The 21,636-nt window shown below is 44.4% G+C and overlaps 1 protein-coding gene across 2 annotated transcripts in view; it reads left to right on the top strand.

The window, feature by feature from the left end:
- Nucleotides 1-1,595: 1,595 nt before the first annotated feature.
- The window catches only part of ST3GAL1 (ST3 beta-galactoside alpha-2,3-sialyltransferase 1), a 239,461-nt gene continuing 219,420 nt past the window's right edge, over nt 1,596-21,636 (top strand). For both annotated transcript variants that reach the window (XM_030219429.1, XM_030219421.1), the window contains exon 1: nt 1,596-1,667. The gene's annotated coding sequence lies outside the window, so the exon portion shown is untranslated. The remainder of the gene's footprint in view (nt 1,668-21,636) is intronic.

The following is a 21,636-nucleotide window of genomic DNA, read 5'->3' as shown; positions in this document are numbered from 1 at the left end:
AGTCCTGCCCTCCCCCTACCCTATAGTGTGGCATCAGTCTTGCCTTCCCTGGCCTTACCAATCCTCCACCCTAAAATGTTTTAACCTTGGTACTGCAGAGCCCACGCCCTCCCAACAGCATGAAATAGAGACTAGTTTTCAGATTTTTTTTTAAACCTGTAATCAATGGAATAAAATAAAACATGGAAAAGAAAATAAGATACCACCTTTTTTATTGGACATAACTTAATACATTTCTTGATTAGCTTTCGAAGGTTGCCCTTCGTCAGATTGGAAATAAGCAAATGTTGGTAGATGACAGTATATATGAGCGAAACATCAAAGCATTTCAGTAGTCTATATGCATGGAGACAGGGGCGGAGTCCTACTTTTTTTAAAGGCAGCAGTGAGGCTCTGGACACTGTTTCTCTGTGTCCTGGGCTCGGACATTGTTTCTCTGTGTCCTGGAGGGTCACTAATAGTAGAGACCCAAGATGTGCCAGTCTGATTCGCGGGGGTGGGGGGTGGACAGGCAGTACGAGCAGAGCTGCTGCAGAGACAGAGAGCATAGGAAAAACAGCGTAGCCTTGCAGAGCAGAGCCGCCCCCCCCCCCCTACAGCAGCAAATGACAGGCATGACAGGAGGGCTGTTGCTTAATTGTTAGGAGTTAAAACAAACAAAAAAAAAACTCACTGGAGCTGCTGCTTTCTGCTGACAACAGGCTCTCCAGATGAGGGCACTTCCTGTTGCATGTGCTGAACGCTGAGCTAATGAGCACTACAGTGACACCCTAGGAACCTGACTGGTGATTCGACTGAGACTGGGTGGGCCTGGGCCCAGACTCATCCAGGCCCACCCATAACTACGCCCCTGGTAGGACATAACTGTTGTGCCGGCTCAGCAAGGTATAAATTGGATTCCAAACAAGAGTATGTATTGCTCTGAGCACCCTTTTGAGATGCTAATTTGTAATGGGTAATAGAATTTGATATGGTGCCTTCCTGTGGTATAATCAAAGTGGTTTACATATTTTATGTTACTTTCTCTGTACCTATTGGGTTCAGTCTAAGGCTTTTCTTTTTGTTCCTGGGGCTGTAGAGTGTTAAATGACTTACCCAGAGTCACCAAGAAACCTAACCATTAGGCAACTCCTTCACCTCCCAACCCTAGGATTTTGGCAGCTTTGATTGGAGGATAGTGATACAGAGTAGCTGACAAGAATTGCTCAACTTTGTGACCATCAGGAAAGTCTGGTTGCTGGAAGAGGTAGTTTGGCACAGCTCACATGCAGGGAAATGTTTGTGCTGTATGACTTTTTATTTTCCAGTGTACCGGACATGGGAATAGATGCTGCTCTATATGTATGTTGAATAACTTCGATACATCTCTTCAGATGCTTACTATTGTAATGAGTTTGCTAGTCCGTGAATCGTTTTGTTTGCAGGCTCTTAAAGCAAGAGTATAACTGTGTTTACCCGTTGTGGGGTTTTTTTTTTTTAACTGTTTCGCTTTCTTTTGTTTTTTTCAGTGTTGGTGGACTGGAACTTTAAGCTGCTTCCATTTCAGTGCATTGTTTCCTGTCTGACCATGGTGTGCTTCACATTCTTAAATCACTGTGCAAGGGACCTTCCAGATTTCCTATCACTAGATCTGGGGTTTTTCACTTAACAGCAGTGCTTTAGATGAGGTAAGGTGTAAATTTCTACCAGTGAACTCTTGGTCCCATGTTTTTCTTTCTCTGGACTGTTTTGCTGTATTGTATGAATAGCAGTTTATTAAAACTATGCAGTGGACAAGCAAAGGGAACTGGGGAGAAGTAAATAGCACACCACAACAATTAGACTGTTGAGACAATGCTTGGGGGGGGGGGGGGGGGGGGGCAAGGCAAGGTCAGCAGTACAGAAGATTGTAATGCTTAGGCTGTTCTAGGTTCTACAGATTTGCACCTTTCCCCAAGAGTATACAGAATTCTACACACACTATTTGAAAATTACAGAAATACATGTCTAATCTTACAGCCTTCAGAATTCTCACCCATTTCCATGACAGAAGACAGAAACAGTTAACAGGACTACATTTAGTGAGATTATTGCTGCTCCAGGAGGTTGCCAGAAGATAAGTTCACATGTTTCACAAAATTCTTTCGAATATTTTTCTGCATCAAAACGTACCTTTATCTGTTCAATTGAGTTTACACTTCCTCCCAACAGTATCTATTGTACTCAAAATATAATAGACCTCTATTCATATTACCTGTGCTAAAATTCGGGGTATATGTTTGTGGTTTCTTAGCACTTGCTGGGAAACTGCCATAAAACTTGGGGAAAAGGAAAGACCGGGTTAAACTGAACTGCCTATTTTAAAAATGTTTTGTGTTATGATTACTTTCAGCTGAGACTTTGCGTTCAAAATACTTCTAAGAGGTGCTTTCTATAATTCTGAGGAAATAGTGCAATTATAGTAAGGTCATCCAACTCAGAATATGGACATCCATTTTTCATGTAGTTTAGAACAGGATCTGCTGACACATAGCCTGCTCTAGAGAATTAAATGTACTAGTACTTACTGACTTATGTCCAGCATGAACATCAGTTTTACAAACTGAAATATGCAAAGTATGAACAGGGTAATGTAAGGGACGTGGACCTCTGGTAGCATAAAAAGTCCATACTGCATAGGCGTAGACTGGGGGGGGCGAGGGGGGGGCAATGCCCCCCCAAACGACGCGAGGCGCCGCACGCGCCATTAGTTAAAAAAAAAACAAAAAACCACATGCAGGCACGCGCTCCGCTCCATCCGCATTGGCTTCCCTGCCCTCTCTATCTGCGTCCCGCTTCCTCTGACGTCATTTCCTTTCGGGGCGGGACGCAGACAGAGAGGGCAGGGAAGCCAAGCGGATGGAGAGGAGGCGTGTACGTCTACCCCTCTCCATAGGCGCCCGGTATAGAGGCTTGGGGAGGCTAAGCCTCCCCAGCCAGAAGTGCAGCAGGGCAGGGCAGACTGGACCACCCCGGGTGCAGCTCCCGCTGCTTGAACATCTCCCTCCCTCCCGTGGACCCGCGATCATTACCGTCCACCCCCCCCCCCCCCCCGACTACTGCAGTATCGCTCTCCCCCTCCGCTCCTGTCCTGTCACGTCGTCTTTGAATGTCAAGGATTCCTTCCGGTAGCAGCAGATCGGCAATGATGTAAGCGCTGCTTTCAGCCTGCCCCGGAAGCACTCTCTGTACAGTTTCCCGCGTAGGAGGACGCTGTCCAGAGAAGGCTTCTGGGGCAGGCTGAAAGCAGCGCTTACATCATTGCCGATTCTGCTGCTACCGGAAGGAATCCTCGACGTTCAAAGACATGACAGGAGCGGAGGGGAAAGCGATACCGACCTAGTCCGGGGGGGGGGGGGGGAAGAGCGATGCATCATGCCAGCCAGCTGCTAGACCAAAGGGAAAGGGGGTGGAGAGAGGAGGATGTGAGGTGCCACATCTACGGGGAAAGAGGGAGGAAGGAAAGCAATGGCAGGGATAGGAAAAGGGGGGTGGAGAAAGGGAGTGAGAGTGATGGGAGCAAGAAGGGGAAGGGAAGAGAAGGGTAGGATGCATGAGGACGCTGGAGGAGAGAGAGAGGAAAGTAGAAAAGTGCAGGGGAGAGCCAGGGACATGCAAAAGAGCAGGGAGAGAGCCAGGAGAGATGGGGAGAGAAAGAGGGGACATGGAAGGAGAGAGCAGGGGAGAGCCAAGAGAGATGGGGCGCGAAAGAGGGGACATGGAAGAGAGCAGGGGAGAGCCATAGAGAGATGGGGAGCGAAAAGAGGGGCCATGGAAGAGAGAGCAGGGGGACAGCCAGAGAGAGATGGGGCGCGAAAAGAGGGGACATGGAAGAGAGCAGGGGAGAGCCAGAAGAGAAGATGCTGGATGGAAGAGGAGAGAGAGAGAGATTCGTGGAAGATGGGGAGAGAGAGAGAGAAGCTGCTGGGATAAACTGGGGGCAACCCTAGCTGTCAGACGGAGAAAATGCTGAATGAAAGGAGGGAGAAAGAGGGAAAATGCTGGAAGGAGAGGGCAAACGAAAAGGGAAGACACTGGACGTAAGGGGTAGGGGAGGGAAAGAGGTAAAGACACTGGAAGGATGGGGATAGAGAGGACATGCTGAATGGAAAAGGGTCGAGAGAGAGAACTGTTTAGAGGAAGGGGAGAATAGAGGGAGACAATGGAATGGAAGGAGAGGGAGACAATAACGGAAGGATTGGGAGAGGGTAATGGGTAGAAGGATGGAGGAGAGAAAGAGGGATGACACTGGATGGAAGGGTAGAAGAGAAAGACCATGGATGGATGGAGGGGAGGGAAGAAGGAGATGCACAACGGATGGAGTAGAAGGGAGAGAGGAGAAATGCCGGACATGGATGAGGGAAGGAAAGACAGAGGAAGTCATGCACATGGATGGAGGGGAGACATGCTGGATTTGGATGGAGGGGAAATTGCTGAATTTAAGGGCTGGATTGGAACACTTTGAGGGCAGATGCTGAAACTGAGAAAGGATAAGGACAGGGCTACAGATGGTACAGGACGCATAAGGACACAGGAGGATGGTGGACATGTTGAGAGAAAAAATATCAAATGGAAAGAAGACACTGGGACCAAAGAATAGAAAAACTAAATGATCAGACAAAAAAGGTAGAAAAAAGTATTTTATTCAGAATTTATTAACTGGAATATGTCAGCTTTTGGAAATGTGCATCTGTGATATTTGCATGTAAGTTTCAATTTTTCTAGTATTGCTGCATGCTGAGTCTGACTTCTTGAGGTAACTTTCCAGTTTTGCCTTCATATCTGTTGTGTCATGTGTTTTTCATGTGTAATCAAGGTGCAGTATTCTACTAGTGTGTAGTATTTACAGCCCTTTTTTTTTTTGTTTCAATAGGTTGTGTACTGGTGTTTTAGAGCCCGGTGTAATTACAGTGCTGCTTTTCCACACATAAGGTTGTAGCTCATCCTGTCCTTGGAATTAGTGCTGTTATGGTTTGCTAAGGTTATGAGTGTGTTTTTTGCACAAGTTTGTGTATAGTGTTTTGCAGTGGAGAGATGGTGTATTGGCATTACTGAGGTGGCACCAAAACATCGGAAAGGGTTTTAGAGCCTAAATCATGACACACTACCTCTTGAAGGATCTACATATAGTTGTTAATAAAAGGAGCTCATTGTGAACACTATCCACCTAAAAGGGTGTTTTGTGCTCTACATGAGAATTGTGATATTATGATCCCTTGTTTCATATTGTTGACGGTCTGCATTTTCTATATGGGTGGTATATTGGTGTATTAGGGTCTGCCTAGTGTTATGGTACAGTAAGGTTTGAGTATGTTTTTGCACAAATTTGTGCATAGTGTTTGCAGTTGAGCGATTGTGGTTAGTATATGCTTTGAGCACCACTTTATTCTTTGACATATGATACATATCTAATATCTAAATTAATAAAAGGTATTGTGACTATTTTATTTTTACTTATTTTTTTTCTGTGTTAATTGTGGCTATAAGCCGACCGCCTATGCCCCTCTCTCTTCCTCCCTCCCTCCCTCCGGCGCAGGCAGCAGTCTTTTCCAGCGTTCCTGGCAGCGGGTAGCGTTGTACACGCTGCCTTTGGCTCTGCCCCGAAGCCTTCTCTTCAAGTTCCTGTTCCCGCATAGGTGGGAACAGGAACTTGAAGAGAAGGCTTCCGGGGCAGACCGAAGGCAGCGTGTACATCGCTACCGCTGCCAGGAACGCTGAAAAAGCTGAAGATTGTTGCCTGCACCGGAGAGAGGGAGGGAGGAAGAGAGGGGGTAAACGGAGTCACCATCCTTGGACCTTGCGGGGGGGGGGGGGAGCAGAGGGAAGATGGATGGGACTGGGAGGGGTGGGAAGCAGAGGGAAGGAGCAGGAGATGGATGGGTCCGGGGGGGGGGGGGAGCAGAGGGAAGGAGCAGGAGATGGATGGGACTGGGAGAGGAGGTGAGCAGAGGGAAGGGGCAAGAGATGGATGGGACTGCGAGGGGTGTGGGAGCAGAGGGATGGACCAGGAGATGGATGGGATTGGGAGAGGTCAGGCACAGCAGAGGGAAGGAGCAGGAGATGGATGGGGGTGGGTGGGAAGCAAGGGAAGGAGCAGGAGATGGATGGGACTGGGAGAGGAGGTGAGCAGAGGGAAGGAGCAAGAGATGGATGGGACTGCGAGGGGTGGGGAGCAGAGGGATGGACCAGGAGATGGATGGGATTGGGAAGAGGTCAGGCACAGCAGAGGGAAGGAGCAGAAGATGGATGGACGGAGGGATGGTGAGCAGAGGGAAGGAACAGAAGATGATGGGACTGGGAGGTGGGGAGCAGAGGGAAGGAGCAAGAGATGGATGGGACTGCGAGGGGTGGGGAGCAGAGGATGGACCAGGAGATGGATGGGATTGGAGAGGTCAGGCACAGCAGAGGGAAGGAGCAGAAGATGGATGGGACGGAGGGATGGTGAGCAGAGGGAAGGAACAGAAGATGGATGGGACTGGGAGAGGTGGGGAGCAGAGGGAAGGAGCAAGAGATGGTTGGGACTGGGAGGGATGGTGAGCAGAGGGAAGGAACAAGATGGGTGGACTGGGAGGGGTGGGGAGCAGAGGGAAGGAGCAAGAGATGGATGGGACTGCGAGGGGTGGGGAGCAGAGCGATGGACCAGGAGATGGATGGGATTGGGAGAGGTCAGGCACAGCAGAGGGAAGGAGCAGAAGATGGATGGGACGGAGGATGGTGAGCAGAGGGAAGGAACAGAAGATGGATGGGACTGGGAGGGTGGGGAGCAGAGGGAAGGAGCAAGAGATGGATGGGACTGGGAGGGTGGGGAGCAGAGGGAAGCCTACTGGAAAGAAGACCACTGCATAAAACAGAAGACACTGGGATCAAAGCGAATAGAAAAACTAAATGATCAGACAACAAGGTAAATAAAAGTATTTATTCATAATTATTAATGAAATGTCAGCTTTTTGAAATGTGCATCTGTGATATTTTGCCTGTAAATTTCATTTCCTTCCTCCATATTAGCAATTCATTTGCATATGTATATATGCAAATGATATGCTAATATGCTCCACCCATTCTTTGCCCCCCCAAATGAAACAGTCAAACTACGCCTATGTCCATACTATAAAACATGTATTTCTCAAAACAAATCCCTCAGTCTAAATGATTAGGAGAGGCTCCTTGCCTTTTAGATAGCCTGATTAGCCCCAGACAGGCTTTTTCAGCAACATTTAACAGACTGCCAAAGAAACTAGAAGGTCATGGCAAAGGAGGTAGTGCTCTATTGTGGATCAGAGGCGTGGCCAGGTTTTGACGTCAGGGGGAGCCAACTTTTGTTAAGTTAGGCGCTGGTTGTTGTTGGGCGCAGTGCCGGTATTGTCACTCAGGTGCAGTGACTGTGGCCAGCAATGATTAACACAGGCTGCCTCTGCTGCATCCCACTTACAAAGAACTGGAAGTATCAAGAGGCGGGAGGTAGCAGAGGTCCCAGGACCGGCCAGAGCAGCAGCTTGTCTTAATTGCAAGTAAAATTATTTGAATTATGACCATCACTTCAGGCACACTCCTTCCACTGGTATAACTTTCTTTATATCAGATGGGCTTTTTGTTTGTGTGGTGACTCTACAGGCTATGGAGCCCATTAGTCCTGAGCACATTTTATTTTTGGTGACAAGGGCCATCAAAGGCAGCCCTTGCCCCAGATACTACTTTCAAATAGAGCCAGACAGTTTATGAAATAGCAATAAAACCCTGCAAAAAGATACTTCAACCTATCATATACCTGCCTACTAGGAAACTGGAACAAGCTGGGACTGTTGGATTCTAAAATGCCACACACTAGCAGAATCCTTCCCCTCAGCTGCACATGTAGATATGGACAGACCCTCACATGATATAAAATAGGGACCAACAAAAATGAATGGAGACCCCCTCCCCAAGAAATCCAGACTCTATAAGCAGGGCGATATTGGTAAAGAGAAACAGAAATGTGTTGCCTCCTGTACTTTGCAAATAAAAATAGAAAACAAATGTACATTTTACAAAGTAAGCATAGCTCAATCATTAAAATATTTAAAGAAAAAATGTGTCTTCTACCTTTTGGGAATTTTTATTTTTCTAATGAGGCTGGTCCCAGTCTCTTCCACTTTCTATGTGCCAGACTCCTCCCAAATATTTTCCAGGTCTTTCCATTTCTTCTCTCCTCTTGTGTTCTTCCTTTCCTTCCTTACATCTGTTTGGCACTAATCTTTTATTTTATACTAGTAAAAAAGGCCCATTCTGGTTCTAATGAAATGGGTGCTAGCAAGGTTTTCCACTGTGTGTGTATGTTTGGGAGAGTATCTGAGAGTGACTGTGTGAGGAGAGATGTGAATGTGCAAGTGTGTGTGACAAAGTGAGGGTGTTGCGACTGTCTGTGAGAGTGGGTGTATGTGAGACAGTGTCCTTCCCTCTCCCCCCCCCCTCTCATGTCTCAGGACACCCCTTCCCCTTTGGTTTGAGGATTCTCTCCCCCTCCCCTCTGTGTTCTTGGGGGACCCCCCCTTCCTCCCTCTCTCTCTGGTGGTAGGGAAACCCCTTCCCCATCTCTGGTCTTAGGGACCCCCCCTCTCTGTTATTTGGTACCCCCTCCCCCCCTCTCCATAGTTTAGCTTTCAAGTTGTAAGGTGCCCCCTTTCCTTCCTTTCCTCCCTCCCTCCCAGTTTCAGGGTTTGTCTGATTCCCCTTTCTTTGTAGCAGCAGCAGCTGCTATGTTTTTTTTTTTTTTTTTTTTGTACTGGAATGACGGTTGCGTATTGGAGTGGAAACTGAGATTAACCAAAGGGCTTTCTTGCTTAGTGTGGTGTTGGGTGGCTGTCTTCCACTCTTGTGGGTTATACTCCTGAGGCATGTCATAGGTTTGTTTGCTGGCAGCGCTGGAGTCTGACCCAGTGCTCTTTCCCTCCCCCGTTGCGAGTCGCCAGTGGACCCTGTCCGTGACCCCAGCCTGAGCCCTCATCTGCCGGCGCCCTCCCTCTTTTTCCTGTCTGTGAGTCGTTCCGTTTTTGCGGATGGGGGCGGGGTTTTGTCTCTGAGGGGTCTTCTTCTGGAGGTCTGTTTTTCTTCCACCCTGGATTTGTTTAGGCATTGCTGCGCCCACGACATCCTCACGTTTGACGCGTGGGCGGGGCAGGCATTCATGGCTGAGAATAAAACGCACCCTCGTTCAGATGCTGTGCGTGGGGGGGGGGGGGTGGAGGCCCTGCGTAGTTGGCTGTTTCTCGGTATGCGTCGGGGGGGGGGAGCGTCGGAGGGGGAGCGTCGGAGGGTGGTGGAACTGGCGACTGGCTTAGTGTCATAGCCCCGCCCTCCACGTCGTCCACGTTGTGACAGGAGGGCAGGACAGACACTCATGAGATCTTGCAACTACAAATTTACATTTAGAATGTTGGGGTTGTGAATTGTGTGGATGGGGCGTGGCTGAGGGCGGGTCTATGAGTGAGAGTGAGTGGTGCTGACAACCTAGAAGACTACAGGGCTTCAGTGTTTCCCTGCCACACAGTGAGGTTCAGAACGTTGGAGGTGAGAATTATTTATATAGATTTCTACACCCCACACACATACGCACTTTTTCTGTTCTCTGCATTTATATCCACCGTTGGATTTTACACTCATTCTCCCTTTCTTACCCTCTACTTTACTTTTCATTTTTCATCTACCTATTTTTCCTATGTTCTTATTCTCTCTCCATCATTCCTATTGCCTCCCCCTCAATCCTCTGTATGCACCCTCATCTACCCTCCACTGGCTCCAATCCTCTCACCAGCTCCATCTGTCTCTTTCCTTCCCTTGCCTCCAGACCATTCTTGTCTCTTACCCTATACTCCATGCCTCTTTCCCCATTTCCACCCTCACTCAACCATGTCAGACTTGTACCCCCATCCCCTTTTCATTGCCTCTCACCTTCTCCAGTCTTCCAGGTCATTCATATTATGTCTCAACCTTTCCCCAGACTTCATCCCCTTTTCTTGCCTCTCTTCTTCTATCTCTCATTTCACGTTCACTTTTTCCCAACCTATCAACATATCCCTAACTACCAATTGCCAAGTACTCACTATCCCTCAAAATTCCCACTCCATCTTTTATCAATAATTCCCTGTTCTGTTCCTCAACCTTTATTGGATCACCAAGTCCCAGTCATCTGCATCCGTCTGTTCATCCTGGCCATTCATATCACTATCCTTTTTCCCTTTTGCACATGGAATTTCAATCCATAGTGATTCCAAGATGTGTTTTTTGTCTCCTGCAGAATTTTCAATCTATTTGATTCAAGGATCTCCTTAACATACAATGCTACCCCTCACCAATTCGCACTAATTCGATCCACCCTATCACTACGATATAATTTGTACCCCGATATGACAGTGTCCCACTGGTTATCCTCCTTCCTCCAGGTCTCAGAGATCTCTATTATATCTAGTTTTTCATTTAGTGCAATATAGTCTCTCTCCTATCTTATTTCTTAGGCTCTGGCATTCGCATATAGACACTTCAAACTATGTTCCTATTTATATGCTCAGTACTTGACAGTATTAATTTGAAATCTTTTGTCTGATTTTTATTTAAGGACACCTGATCTACTAGGTCTCTTTTTCAACCTCACTATCTGGATACCCTATCTTCCTTGCTTTGGTGATATCTTTGAAAGATACCTTATCCCGAACCATGCGCTTTTGAGCGACTGCCTTCCCCAGTTTCTATCTCCTTTTTAAATGCCAATGCCAGCAGCCTGGTCCCACCCTTAAGGTGGAGGCCATCCTTTCGGAGTAGGCTTCCCCTTCCTCAGAATGTTGTCCAGTTCCTAAGCTAAGCCTCTAGCAGGCACTGCAGGATCATCTGTTAATGCTGTTGTACAAAGTTCAAGTTTTAAAACTATGGGGAAAAGATTGTGGAGATCAGTTGATAAAATTTGCTTTTTTATATTTTTATTCTGCCTCATTAACCTACGATTCCTCCTTTTAAACCCCAATCTTTAAGTTCCCAAAACACAACGCAAAATAGTGTTCACTTACCAGAAAAATGTCCTCTTCTCTCAGAACTTCTCAGAAAGAAAGTTCAGTGGGACCTTTCCTCTTTATATATTGATAACGTTGAAACTCTGTACTCAGTGTGTAGTGTCAGCTAAGAAAGAAAATAGAATATTAGAAATTTATTAGAAAAGGAATGGAAAACAAAAATGAGTGTTATAATGCCTTTGTCTCGCTCCATGGTGTAATTGCAGCTTGAATACTGTGAGCCATTCTGGTCACTGTATCTCGGATATAGCTGAATTAAGAAAAAAATATATATATATATATTGCAGAGAAGGGCGACAAATGATAAAAACGATGGGATGATCTCTCTGAGGAAAGGCTATAGCGACTTGGACTCTTCTTGGAGAAGAGATGGCTGAAGGGAGGTATAAGAGGTCTACTACTACTACTACTATTTAGCATTTCTATAGCGCTACAAGGCGTACGCAGCACTGCACAAACATAGAAGAAAGACAGTCCCTGCTCAAAGAGCTTACATTCTAATAGCAATAAAGCTATTTAATATATTTAAAACCAGAGAAAACTTCTTCATTCAATGTGTAATTACCAGAGAATGTGGTAAAAGCAGTTAGCTTAGTAGGGTTTTAAAAAAATTCTGATATCTTCCTAAAAAAAAAAAGTCCATAAGTCGTAATTAAGATGGACTTGGGAAAATTCACTGCTTATTTCTAACAGCAATGTGCTATTTGTAAGAGTACGTCTCATACCGTCACGCATGCACTCAATGTCATGCTTATATCAAGCCTCTGCAATTGTGACTTTTTTTATAATCATAGACTGCCCCCAACCTCCAGTAGTGCACGCAACTTGCTGTAAATATCCTATTGCTGTGTTCTATATATACACATGTCTTTAAACATCACTGTGCTTGCATTAGTAAATGTTTTTTTATATTTTTTTTTATGTGCAGTACCGCTGAAATTCTAAAGTTCAGAAAAAAACTATAGCACTGCTGCAATGAGCTTGATTATGATGCAGAAAATTGACTTATCTTAATATCGCTGGATAAGCAGCATAAAACGTATTGTACTGTTTTGGGATCTTGCCAGGTATTTGTGACCTGAATTGGCCACTGTTGGAAACAGGATGCTGGGCTTGATGGCAACACTTAAGTACCGTATTTTTCGGACTATAAGACGCACTTTTTTCCCCCAAAATTTGGGAGGAAAATGGGGGGTGCATCTTATAGTCCGAAGGTAGCGTTTTGGACCGCCGTCCCGTACTTACACGATGCCATGTTTCCTGGTGGTCTAGTGACGTCGGGGCAGGAAAGAGCCCCCTCTTTCCTGCCCATCGCGCTGCTCTCCGTGCTCCTCACTGCTTTCTGACGGTCTCGGCGAGATTCAAAATGGCCGAGATTCTCGGCGGCCATTTTGAATCTCGCGAGACCGTCAGAAAGCAGTGAGGAGCACGGAGAGCAGCGCGATGGGCAGAAAAGAGGGGGCTCTTTCCTGCCCCGACGTCACTAGACCACCAGGGAACATGGTATCGTGTAAGTACGGGACGGCGGTCCAAAACTCGGACAAGACGCACCGGAGCACCTAGGTTTTAGAGGAGGGAAAAAGGAAATTTTTTTTTTCCTATTTCCCTCCTCTAAACCTAGGTGCGTCTTATGGTCCGGTGCGTCTTATAGTCCGAAAAATACGGTACTTACATAAAGGGGCATGAATTGTATGCATGATGGGATGTTTTTGTAATTGAATAACTAATAGGTTGCCATACATAATATTAGGCGTATCAAGATCCAGTAGTACCAAACCTAAATTTCAGAGGAATAGGATATAATTGTGGAGAGGAATTATCTACATCACTTATCCACCACCAGCTGATGTCTAAAGAAAAGCCTGACTATGTAGTTCAAAAACCTGGGTATCTAACCCCATCTTTGAATTTATTGGTTTTGAGGTTTTTGAGGGCTATACAGGGGTGGCTTGCCATTCCATAAAAATGAGGTTAAAAGAAAAAAAAAAGTACTTGGGAAATTGAAGAGGAAACATGCTAAGTAAATATGAAACTAATGGAGATGGCAACATTTTATAGCCTCTCTAAATTTTCATCACTAAGAGAAGAATAAAGGGTTCCATTTCTGGCAGGAAGATTCTTAATAGGCTCAAAACGCTAGCCATATTTTCTTGCAAGGTTTCCTGTAATGTGGAGTTAGATGTAAGGCCTCAATATTTAATACCTTTTTACACCAGCATAACAATATAATTCTTACGTGTGCAATGTGTATTTAAAGGGAAAATTTGTTTCAGTCCAGTTGATATATCCAGAAAGAAAGGGCTAGCACAGACTAGGGGAGGTACGGTAATGTACAATAGTACATTGTCAGCATATGCCAAAATTTTATTTGAGTGCCGTGTATATTAGGGGAAGATCTAATAGCAATTAACAATAGTTCAAGAGTGATAATAAAAAAAGTAGGGGTGAGAAGAGGGGACATGCTTGGTGAGAGACCGATGAGAGGATTCGAATATAGAATTTTGATTAGCTTATTGCCTAAATTAAACCATTTCAACACGGAGAAAATAAATTTCCATTCTGTGTAATCAAATGCTTTCTCATCATCTAATAAAATTACACAGGCAGGGTCAATCATTTTTCGTTCATGAGTAATTTAAATGAGAAAAGATTCTGGTATTGTCGGAGGCCAACCTGCCCTTGATAAAACTGGATTGGGATGGGTGTTTAAAAGAACCTATAATCTTTCTGCCAGAGTCTTTGCATATATTAACATGGGATCCTTACCAGGTGTTTCCGTAATGATAATAGCTTCTGAGAATGTAATAATGCTCTTGAATAATGGAAAAAGTAAATCATATAACTAAGAGCTTAAGAGCCAACAAAGCTGAAAAATGTTTAATGGTAAAGCCATTGTATCCAGGTGCTTTACCTGACTTTAAAGAGGAAATGGCAGATACAATTTCCGGTATAGTTATGGGGACATTTAATTTGTCAATAGCTGATTGGGGAAGATTTTAGTTTCTGTAACTCATCAGAAAAGCAGAAATTTGAGAGATGGCGATCTAGATGATTATATATAAGAGGAGAACTCCACAAAATAATGCAAAATATCTTATGCTTGGTGATAGTATTTTTATGCATTTTTTTTGTATAGCAGAAATGTGCGTGGATTTTCTCTTGGATTTTAAAAAATAGTTAACTTTCCAGCTTTATTAGAACCAGTATAATAAGTGGCTTGTTGGGTGAACAGCATCAAATCAGCTGATTTACCTAGTATTTGATTAAATTGGAATCTCAATTTCTGAATGGTCTCTAATAATGAAGTTGGTTTTGCAGAATATTCAGTTTCAAGTTTCTTCATTTCAGATTATAATCTACTAAATTCCTCTTAAATTTTATTTTGAAAGAGTTGAATTTTATAATTTTACCCTTAAGTAGGCCTTATAAGCATCCCAGATAACAGTGAAGGGCACTTCAGGAGTAATCTTATTCTGAAAGAATTCTGTAGACCATTTGATAATAGATCTACAAAATTCTTCATCTTGAATAAGAGGAATTAAACCTCCAACTTTTTAAATATGTCTGCAGAAAGACATGTTCAAGGATAGTGTAACACAACACATGCAAGATCAGAGAGGTTCAATAGAAGCTTCCTTGTCATCTATACCAGTCCAGTCCAGACTAATGGGTTGTGTCCATCTACCATACGGAAGGAGACAGAGAAAATAGTTCCAAGTAAGCCGCCCCTTAAGGGTATCGTGCAGCCTGGAATGTTCAGTATTTTCTCTGTCTCCTAGCGGATGGTGGACGGATCATGCAGCTGCCCTGGATTGCTGGCTGGTAGCTTCTGTCTCAGATTCTTCTGGTGACAGTGGAGCCAGGGGTGTAGTGGTAGCCGTATTGGGGCTAGTTTTAGATGATACTCAGTGGTCCTGAGTTCCTCATCTGCCAGTTAGGGTGATATCCAGTGACCCTGGTTCCCTCCCTTCCCTTCCTCTACCCTCCCTGGCTGTCTTTCTAGCAGGGTGATGGTTGATTGTGGCATGGAGTAACTTGTCTCCCTGTGGGGGTTTTCTCTTCTGTGGTGGCAGGTATATCTGAATTTATGCCTCTGAGGTAAGCCTTTATTTATTCCTGTCACTAGTGAAGAAGGTTTAAAAAAAACAAAAAAAACCTTTGTGTTTCCCTCCTTTTCTGCCTCTGAGGTAAACCTTTTATTTATTCTTTTCACTAGTGAATAAGATTATTTAAAAACAAAACCGTTTTTCCTTCTTTCTCTTGCCTGATTTATTTTCCCGCCTTTGGCAGTGTGTCCTAGGGGGCCGCTTGCAAAGTTTCTTTGAATTTTGCTGGCCGGTGTCTGATTCTTGGACCCTTCCGAGCTGGTACCGATTGCTTTTTTTTTTTTTTTTTTTTGTGGGGCACAGCTTGTGTCTGGATCACAAAACTCAGTAGTTTTTCTCCTCTTCACGGTCCTAGACAGCGGCTGGTTCAGAGGGTGGCCCCGTTGCTGGAACTTATACCATTTCCAAAGTGGAGGAAGTCTCTCGCTAGCTCCGTTTGGCTGCAGGCTTGGTCTTTTTAGTCCAGGGCTATTTTTTCTCATTCTTGTCAACCTTAGGCGGCTGTTGGTCAGTTCTTTTTCAGACCGTCTGGTCTCCGCTGCTTCAGGCATCTTTCTTCAGACGCCTCTGCTATTTGATTCTTGTTTTGGCAGCAGTTTTTCCTCCCTTCCTTACAGAAGTTCTGGTTCTCTCATCTCCATGGATCCCTTTTGTCTGCAGGGTACTTTCCTTCTGGCAGGGGTCCGAGTTGCCCTTGGTGTGCAACTGCTAGCTCAAATCCCTCTTCTGAGTACCCTCGGGAGCGCCATTCTTGCTAGTCTTTCGCTTGGACTCAGTTCAGTGTCTCTTTATGGGAATGTGCCTTTTTTGGACTAGTTTGCCACAGCTCTTCCTTGCTTTCGGGCAGGAGTTTTAGCCTGGCACAGGTGGATTTTGCCTTTTCTAGTTTCAGGTGCCTCTCTCCTGGCACATTTGGCACTCCTTCCTTTTTTTTTCTGTAAGTACATAAGTACATAAGTAGTGCCATACTGGGAAAGACCAAAGGTCCATCTAGCCCAGCATCCTGTCACCGACAGTGGCCAATCCAGGTCAAGGGCACCTGGCACGCTCCCCAAACGTAAAAACATTCCAGACAAGTTATACCTAAAAATGCGGAATTTTTCCAAGTCCATTTAATAGCGGTCTATGGACTTGTCCTTTAGGAATCTATCTAACCCCTTTTTAAACTCTCGTCAAGCTAACCGCCCGTACCACGTTCTCGGCAACGAATTCCAGAGTCTAATTACACGTTGGGTGAAGAAAAATTTTCTCCGATTCGTTTTAAATTTACCACACTGTAGCTTCAACTCATGCCCTCTAGTCCTAGTATTTTTGGATAGCGTGAACAGTCGCTTCACATCCACCCGATCCATTCCACTCATTATTTTATACACTTCTATCATATCTCCCCTCAGCCGTCTCTTCTCCAAGCTGAAAAGCCCTAGCCTTCTCAGCCTCTCTTCATAGGAAAGTCGTCCCATCCCCACTATCATTTTCGTTGCCCTTCGCTGTACCTTTTCCAATTCTACTATATCTTTTTTGAGATACGGAGACCAGTACTGAACACAATACTCCAGGTGCGGTCGCACCATGGAGCGATACAACGGCATTATAACATCCGCACACACTGGACTCCATACCCTTCCTAATACACCCAACATTCTATTCGCTTTCCTAGCCGCAGCAGCACACTGAGCAGAAGGTTTCAGCGTATCATCGACGACGACACCCAGATCCCTTTCTTGATCCGTAACTCCTATCGCGGAACCTTGCAAGACGTAGCTATAATTCGGGTTCCTCTTACCCACATGCATCACTTTGCACTTGTCAACATTGAACTTCATCTGCCACTTGCACGCCCATTCTCCCAGTCTTGCAAGGTCCTCCTGTAATCGTTCACATTCCTCCTGCGACTTGACGACCCTGAATAATTTTGTGTCATCGGCGAATTTAATTACTCACTAGTTATTCCCATCTCTAGGTCATTTATAAATACATTAAAAAGCAACGGACCCAGCACAGACCCCTGCGGGACCCCACTAACTACCCTCCTCCACTGAGAATACTGGCCACGCAATCCTACTCTCTGCTTCCTATCTTTCAACCAGTTCTTAATCCATAATAATACCCTACCTCCGATTCCATGACTCTGCAATTTCTTCAGGAGTCTTTCGTGCGGCACTTTGTCAAACGCCTTCTGAAAATCCAGATATACAATATCAACCGGCTCCCCATTGTCCACATGTTTGCTTACCCCCTCAAAAAAATGCATTAGATTGGTGAGGCAAGACTTCCCTTCACTAAATCCGTGCTGACTTTGTCTCATCAGTCCATGTTTTTGTATATGCTCTGCAATTTTATTCTTAATAATAGCCTCCACCATCTTGCCCGGCACCGACGTCAGACTCACCGGTCTATAATTTCCCGGATCTCCTCTGGAACCCTTCTTAAAAATCGGAGTAACATTGGCTACCCTCCAGTCTTCCGGTACTACACTCGATTTTAGGGACAGATTGCATATTTCTAACAGTAGCTCCGCAAGTTCATTTTTTAGTTCTATTAATACTCTGGGATGAATACCATCAGGTCCCGGTGATTTACTACTCTTCAGCTTGCTGAACTGACCCATTACATCCTCCAAGGTTACAGAGAATTTGTTTAGTTTCTCCGACTCCCCCGCTTCAAATATCTTTCCGGCACCGGTGTCCCCCCCAAAATCCTCCTCGGTGAAGACCGAAGCAAAGAATTCATTTAATTTCTCCGCTACGGCTTTGTCCTCCTTGATCGCCCCTTTAACACCATTTTCGTCCAGTTCTTTCCTGCTGAGCAGATCTATTGCTGTGCATCTGGATTATTGCTTCTTAGCTCTGCGCTTTTCTCTACTTTTCTGCAGGGAAGTGGTTCTGTTCTAGGAGTGGAGTTTTACTCTCCCTTAGCTGGTTTTTTTCCTCAGTTTGGTGTTAGTGGCCAGCATCCTCTTTGTTCCTGGCCTGGCGGGTGTTTTCTTCCTCACTGCCTTACGGCTGCATTTTGCTCCCTATGGTCTGAGGGTTCCAGATCTGTGGCTTACCTCCCTCTTGGCGGGAGTTCTTTAACTACGTTGTCGGTTGCCTAGGAGGGCTGTCATTGTGGCTCAGAGACCACTTGGGGGCTGAGAGTGTCTCTTGGGGCACGGGGCTTTCTCTTCTTGTAGTTTTAGTCCCGCTGGGCCAGGGGAGTGCAGCGCCAGGTCTGCATTTCCACAAGATGTACTCCTTTCCTGTTGGCCTCCTGGCAGCACCTTCTTCTCTGGCTGTTCCCCAGGGCTCCATTGCCGCATGTTGGGCATCATTCCATGCAGTTCCACGGCTCCATCACTGCATGTTGGGCACGGCTCTATCATGGCATATTGAGTGAAGTTCCTTCGCTGCTTATTCTGCAACCTTTCTTCTCTGCATGTTGAACGCAGCTCCATTGTCACATGTTGAGTGTAGTTGTTTCTCTGCAGGTCTCAGGGTGGGGCGCAGTCTTGTGTCTGCGTGTAGAACACGGCTCCGTGTCTACCTGTGGAATGCAGCTCCTTGTCAGTGTGTGGCATGCAGTTCTCTCTTTGTGTATGGAACGCAGCTCCCTGTCTGCGTGCAGAGCGTAGCTCCACTGACTGTTTAGCACAACTCTTCTCTGCAAATTGGGTGAAGTTCCAGGGTGGTATGTGGAGCACCGCTCTGTGACTGCAGGTGCTACACAGCTTCATGTCTGCATAGGAGGCATAGCTCCTTGTCGGCATGTGGAGTGCTGCTCCTTGCTGGCGTCTGGAGCGCAGCTCCTTGTCTGCGTTTTATACACAGTTCCATTGCTACCGCAGCATCAGTTCTGCAGGTACCTCTAACATCCAGCTCTTTCAGTGGGGCACTGCTCATCCTCTGTCTGTTACTCTTTGCTTCTTCTCTGCTTGTTCAGTGCATTTCTATCTTTGCCAGAGGTGTGCAACTCTTTCTCTGCCCGCGGGCAGGATCTACATTAGGTGTGTAAACATTAAGTAATGCATATTTTTGCTGGCCATCTACCAACAGAATCATGTAATTGCAAAGAAACTGTGTATATGTTTAGGGTTTTGGCCAAAATACTAGCAACACCATTCCCTTCCCAGAAGCTGGAGAAAAAAAATCATGTACCCAATCTTGTTTCAGTTTCTTGGCTTCTGATGCTAAAAGGTGCATTTCTTAATTAAAACAAAGTCTGGATGAAATTTCTTAAAATATAGCAGGTTTTTTTTTTTTTTTTGGTGGGATATCCCATTCATGTTTAGCAAAAGAATATTTTTAGCCATGAAAAATTATAATAGAACAAATTATCTACTAGAATAAATATGTAGATATATGCACATACATACAGAAATATACAGTATGCAATCATAACAAGGGCATCATGTCCTAGTACAACAAATAGACAAAATCTTCCTCCATAAGTAGAAACGGCACACAAACTAGAAACAGAATTAAAAACAGCAACTGACACCATCGTGCCCATAACTTCAGACTGCACAAAATACAGCAGCCAAGCTTATATTTGGAAAAACACGTTTCGACAGCGCCAAACCACTCGGAGAAAAATTGCACTGGCTACCAATCAAAGAACGCATCACTTTAAAAATCTGCACAACTGTTCACAAAATTATTTACGGCGAGGCACAGGGCTACATGACAGACCTCATCGATCTGCCAACCAGAAACTCCACAAAATCTGCACGCACGATCATATCTAAACCTCCACTACCCAAGTAGCAAAGGACTCAAATACAAATCCACCTATGCAACCAGCTTTTCCTACCTAAGCGCACAACTATGGAACGCATTGCCAAAAGCAGTAAAAACTACGCTCGACCACCTAAATTTTCGGAAAGCACTAAAGACAGACCTGTTCAGAAGAGCATACCCCACTGACCCAAATAAAATACCGGTCACTTTTGACACAACAAAACCAAAGACTGCAATGGACGTTACCTGACTCTTTTTTTTCCCCCCTTTCTCTAAGTTCCCCCCAACTGTTTCCTACCATACATATACCTCATTATACCACATTATCACTTTGTATTCATTCATACTATGTATTTGGTGAAACCGTAATCGGCTAACACCGCGGTTATATGTAAGCCACATCAAGCCTGCAAAAGGAGGGAAAATGTGGGATACAAATGTAATAAATAAATAACCTCAATTAGAGGAAACAGAGGGGTGGGGATGGTAAGGAGAGCGAAGTAAAAACTCTGATTTATGCAGATTAGAAGGTACAATTCAGGCACATAATCTATATGATCATGCGGGTGCCATACCAGACTATTCCTGTTCATCCAGATTCTTCTCTAGAAGGACAGGATCAGTTCATCATTTTGTATGGTTACAGTATGTAACTTTAATTAGGGCCTGGAAAAAAACCATTACTTGAGGGACTTTGAGGACTTTGCAGATAGGTTATGGTAATTTTTGTGCAGAATACAAAATGCAACAAGAAGCACCAAGAGCCTTCAGAAACGGGACACAGTTCCTTTAATTAGCAAAATGGATATTCAATATAGACCCGACGCGGGCCGTGTTTCTCAGGAGTCTGCATTAAACACAAATAAAATTAGCACATAAAAATAAACCGAATGATATATAAAATATATATAATGAAGCAAATAAACATAAGACTATATGTATATATGTTCAGACAAACTTCCAAAAATTAGTAGGTGGACATTGCTACATACATATTTTACAGAGAGGAAAACAAATAGTATTGAAAACAAATGTAAATAATAAGCTACCTATTTTAAAGCAAACATTAAAACATGATGCAAAAAGAAGATGCATTACTAAAAACATAAAAAAATGTGAAGGAAGAATATTAACTATGTACGTTAACTGATATAAAATGTATATATCTTGAATATTAAATGACTATAGTGATGGTCTTATGACCATCACCACATGAAAGGATCTAATGGTCGTTTTATGAACCAATGGAATAGTGACAGTGCACCAAACACAACTAGGTGAGATTTAGAAAATACTTGACCACCACAATGTATAAAAAAAAACCTTACACACCAATAGTGATCTTTTTTTTTTTTTTTTCAAAAATTAAAAGAATATTGTCACCCAAACGTCTGTTCAAACTAAGAGAAAAACCATAAGTTATACAGGCCTCACATTAGAACTGGAAAAGGCTTGTGTAAGCCCAAGTGCACAGTGAAATATATAGACTTTATCACGGTGTCATAAACTATATTGGTGTGGAATATATTACTCAGATGTTCTGGCTATCACAGCATGAAAAATTATGATGACTGAAAACTAGCAAATTGATGCCAGGTTATGTCAAAGGAATGGAGTAAACCCCCATGGGTTTGTGCTGCTGTTTAGAACAATGATTAAAAACAGTGAGTATGAAATAAAATAAAAAATTCAATGCATTAGCATACCGCAAAGCAAATGCGGGTCAAATAGAAGCAAAAAAAATTCTCATAGGTTTGCTGC

The sequence above is a fragment of the Microcaecilia unicolor genome, chromosome 1 (assembly GCF_901765095.1).
Source record: "Microcaecilia unicolor chromosome 1, aMicUni1.1, whole genome shotgun sequence".
Lineage (NCBI taxonomy): Eukaryota > Metazoa > Chordata > Amphibia > Gymnophiona > Siphonopidae > Microcaecilia > Microcaecilia unicolor.
The sequence above is the reverse complement of the archived record's forward strand: the minus strand, read 5'-3'. Positions and strand labels throughout refer to the sequence as shown.